The sequence below is a fragment of the Octopus bimaculoides genome, chromosome 7, assembly GCF_001194135.2.
Source record: "Octopus bimaculoides isolate UCB-OBI-ISO-001 chromosome 7, ASM119413v2, whole genome shotgun sequence".
NCBI lineage: Eukaryota > Metazoa > Mollusca > Cephalopoda > Octopoda > Octopodidae > Octopus > Octopus bimaculoides.
Genome location: NC_068987.1, coordinates 25,292,999 through 25,298,093, shown reverse-complemented (window position 1 = coordinate 25,298,093; position 5,095 = coordinate 25,292,999). Strand labels below are relative to the sequence as shown.

The window sequence follows — 5,095 nt, the reverse complement described above, 5'->3', positions numbered from 1 at the left end:
GAGGAGGAGGAGGAGGAGGAGGGCTGTTTACTACTGGCTGGATTACTATCATACTCCATTATCACTCTACGGTCAGCATAATCATCGCTATCCATAGAAAACGTTCACCTCTCAAGAATATGAATATAAACAAGCAAAATGGTTGCCAAATATTGAAAGTGAAAGTTCTCACCAAGATACACTAAGTAAACATGATCCCTGATAATGACGTCAATAAAACTAACTTTCGCTTTCCTTCACTACTTGCTATTGTGTTGTTTTTCATTTCACTCCTACTTCTGTTCTTTACTTTTACGTGTGTTCTATATATTTTTCTCCCTCTTCTCTATTTCTTTCTCTTTAAGAAAGGAGGGAGTGATAAATGGATGGTTGGATAGATAGATAGATAGATAGATAGATAGATAGACAGATAGACAGATAGATAGATAGATAGATAGATACAAATCAATCTATCGACATCTAAGGATTTGAGACATGTTAGGACAGATAAAATGTCTGTAGCTCGAGGAAAATCTATTGTTTGATGTCTATCAAAGCAAAGCAACGAAAATATATAGGATGTGTGTATGTGTGAGAGGAAAAGAGAAAGAAAGAGAGAGAGAGAGAGAGAGAGAGAGAGAGAGAGAGAGAGAGATCTTTTACAAAGAAGCTTGTTAGTGAAAGGACTTTATATATATATATATATATATATATATATATATATATAGTGTTTGTATTGGGTTTTACATGCGGAAAATGATTCTATGTTTTTATATTATTTATTGTGTAGATTATTACTATTTACTGATTTGTAAAGGCACGATGCATTGGCAAGTGCAAGCTGTCAATCGATAATTATATTGGATGGCCAGACAGGCGGATGAAAAGATGGTCGGATGGATTGATGGTCCAAGAAACAGATAGACTGATGGACGGGCGTAGGATTGACAAATAAATGAATAGATGGACAGATGAACAGACAGCTGGAAGATATTTGACAGACGGATGGATAGATAGACGGATGGAATGATGGACAGATTAACAAGTGAGCAAATAGATGGACAGATGAACGGAAAAGGGAGACAGAGATCGACAGACGACCAAATGGAGGGACAGATGAAAGGACGAATGGATGGATAGATGAATGGAGTGGGAGGGAGAGATATCTGTCAAGGAAGAAAAAGAATGAAGATAAAAATGAAGGAGAAAATAGAGAAGGTTGCAAAAAAAAAAAAAAGGGATAAAACCATGGACATTGTATGATAAGAAAGAAGAAATTGTTGACAGAAATAGGGTAACGCAGAGGAGACAAACAAAGAACCAAAAATAGACATGGTTGTGTATTAGGAAATGAAAAGTGAGTTTTGATGGTGTGGTTTGAATGAAAATAGACATAATAGTAGTTGTAGAAGCGAGAACTAGAATGGAGAATGTGAGAATATTATAATTAGTAAGGTAACGTGGAAGGAGAGAATATAGGAATGGGAACTATGGAAAACAAAAATATATAGATAGATGAACAAACTTAAGAATAAATAGATAGATAGGCAAGGGGGCGGCAGGATGAAAAGACAAGAAAAATAGATAATTTATCAAGCAAAAAAAAAAAAAAAGTGCAGAGTGAAAGTAAAACCTAGTTAAACCATACAAATTACAGAAAAAATGTAAATTAAAAAAAGTTTTAATTTTTTTTTTGTTAAATTAAAGCATAGAGATTTGTTTACATCAGTAAACACGAAATCAATACCAGAAGAAAATTTTTACATCAAAACCACAACATTTATCGTGATGCTTTTCGAAGTTAGTCACAATATATATTTGCTACAACCGATCACAAGAAATCGATTGCCACATTGCGACTCCCCAAGCGAAATGTTATTGACCAGTTAGATTTCTGAATCTAGTAAACAGTATGTAGTATTAGATTGAAAGTTGGGTTTTGTTTGATGCAAGAATGACATAAAACTAATTCAGAAGATAGCTTTATATTTTATTTTATCGATTTGTTAAAATTTGCATTGTTGTTTCGGTTGTGGGAGTGGTGGTAAAATTTTGCTTTTGTCGTGCAATTTTGAAGAGCTACGATGTTTAATACAAATCGCAGAGGAGGATTTATAGAAGAAGCAGGATCAAAACAAAATGATCATCACAGGTTCGTATCCGGCAACAATGTCAGCGCACCTTCAAGTACATTTATTAAAAAAACATAATCGTTTGCTCGATTTCACTAAGCTTGTTTTTACTTCGCTATGCTGAACTTAAAACTATACACAAAGCGCGGAGACGAACAGAAGAATACTGTATTGATTATACATTAGATGCGTTCCGCGTTCAAACTGAATCCAATAAATGTTATCTCATACACACATCCAATCGGAGAGAAGAGATAGTATTGTAGCGCTCGTAAAGAAGCCAAGAAGAACATCTCCATCACAAAATGGCGTCCAAAAGACTGACAGAAAGAGAGGAGAAAAAACATGTATAATGGAATTTTATACAAATTTGTTACCGATATTTTACTATAATCAAGCTTCCGTATGTCCAGAGAACTGCTTCTGCTGCCACCACTGACACAAGTATCATTCCCCACCAAAAAAAAAGAAAAGAAAAAAAAACGCTGCAGTTTCGTATATTACAACTGCGGGTGTTGGAGATGAAGTCCTTTGCTACTATTACTAGTTGCTATAGTTAATCCTGTATGAGGGTTAAGCATGAATGATTATTAATTTATATATTCAGGGATCTTCAATAAATAAATTTATTATAGGCGACGTGCTTATAAATTATTTACAATACTTATTTTTTCTATTGGTGTTTTCAGCAACCACTGTGAAGGCAGGGGTAGCATGGCGAGCGCAGTGTATTAGAGACGGGTTTGTAACAAAGTGTTTCTGCAATCCCATTTTTAAATTCGATAGAACATACAGAATATCACATTAACCGTATTATTTTATCATATTAGAAAAAGCATGAGCACCATGATGCATTAGGCTTTAACTGAAACCATACATACATACATACAAGAAAACGTTGACGATGGCTTCGAAGTTTCACCGACCAGATCTTCGTCAGACTGTAAAGTATTTGGGAGTAGGGGCTTCAACCTAGTGGCTGCGGAATACATGTGGTTTAATAGCGTGCTTTTTACGGCCTATAAATAGCAACAATACAGATTGTTAAACCACACCTACTTCACAACCACTAATCCTCTCACACAAGATGAACCAAATTATATAAAAACCTTGAAAAATCAACAAAACTTTACAATTACACACTGTAGACTACGAAATTTTGAAGCTATTGTCAACCTTCCGTCATAAAAATTAATTTGATACTCCACTTAAATGTACTGAGTGGAGTGGTTTTCCAATAAACCCATTTTTTTATGCATAACTATACTTAAAACAAACATGAATAAATATATATATATAGATTCTGTAAATAATAATAATAATAGTATTTCGTAAGCTTAAAGCTTATAAGCGATCAACGCGCAATGACTAAAGAAAACCATTGCAGTGAGATATATATATATATATATATATATATATACACAAGCAAATCACATGCAGGTTATCAAAAGGAGCCTTTTAAGTGGTCCATTCGAGCTGCTAGAAATATCAGCCAAATAAACTGAAATGACCGCCACCCATTTTATTACAAAAGGATTGGACAATGTAGTCAATAATGTATAACAATACAAAAGGAGATAGCTTTAATACCTTTGAGTAAAGGCAAAGATGACCTCGACAGGATTCGAGCTCAACAAGTGAAGAGCATGAAGAAATATCGCTAAGCATTTTGTCGGGTGTGCTACCGATTCCGTCAGTTCACCGCCTTCCTAACGCTAAGTAACCACAACGTTACCATTCAATTTATACTTCATGCATATCAATGCATGATAGCCTTCCCTCTCCACCGCTATCAATACTGGCCAAGAGGAGGAATCGATAGAGTGTGGCACCACAACCATTGCAGGTATTGCTGTCAGAACGCAAAAGACCGAAAAATTACCATAAAGAATCTTCTCCGATGCTATAACAGTTTTGCCAATTCACCATCTTGGATTGGTATTCTTTTATTTTTTTTTTTATCGACCCAAAAGGATGAAAGTCAAAGTGAACCTCAGAGTGATTTGAACTCAGTGCGCATAGAGTCGGAAGAAATATTGTTAAGTATTCTATCCAACGCTCTAAAACAGTGGTTCTCAACCGGGGTCCATGTGGCCCCTGAGAGTTCATATAAGATTTTTGGGGGTCCACGTAACAAAATAGTAAATTGGGGGTCTGTTATGTCTCAAGCTACTGCTATCTAGCACCTTCGGATGATCTCTACTCGTCAGCTACTCAACAGTCACTACCACGGCTAGACTACCTCTATTTATATGTCTTGGGCGATCCTTCTTCTTCGCTTGGGGGTGTCGACACAACAGGGTCCGCAATAATATTTCAAGGGTCCCTGAAAAACTTTACTTTAGATGTATGTATTGGTATGTATTTCAAGAAACAGCTAGGTTTCTTTCTCAAATGTTTTACATAGTTCAACCTGCACAAGTTAATGTGTGGAAAACAAAATAGGAATTTTGAAAGAAGTTTCTATAAAATTATTTTTTAAGCATCGAGTGGCTAAGGGAGTCCACCAGAGTAAAATGCTAATCAAAGGGGTCCGTAGGTAAAAAAAAATGTTTGAGAACCCCTGCTCTAAAACGTCGGTCCTCAACCATTCTTTTTTACTTATGGACCCCTGTGATTGCTATTTTATTCCACTGGACCTTCATAGCTACTCGATGTGTATTTAAAAAAACCCTTCTGTATTTTTATAGCTAAATATTTTTAGGAACTGTATAAAAATATATATATATATTGTGAATTCTATCTTTTATCTGTTTCAGCCATTTGACTGCGGTCATACTGGAGCACCGCTTTGAAGGGTTTTAATCGAACAAATCAACCCTAGGACTTATTTTTTAAAGCTCAGTACTTATTCTATTGGTGTCTTTTACTGAACCACTAACTTACGTGGACGTAAACATACAAACACCTGTTGTCATGCGGGGGTGGGGGTGGGGGGCAAGCACAGACACAAAGACATAGCTATATGCATATATATATATATA

General features: G+C 35.5%; 1 protein-coding gene across 5 annotated transcripts in view; it reads right to left on the bottom strand.

Annotated features, from left to right (window-relative positions):
- Positions 1-5,095, bottom strand: part of LOC106874846 (uncharacterized) — a 719,848-nt gene that overhangs the window by 576,816 nt on the left and 137,937 nt on the right. The gene's annotated exons all lie outside the window — the stretch shown is intronic.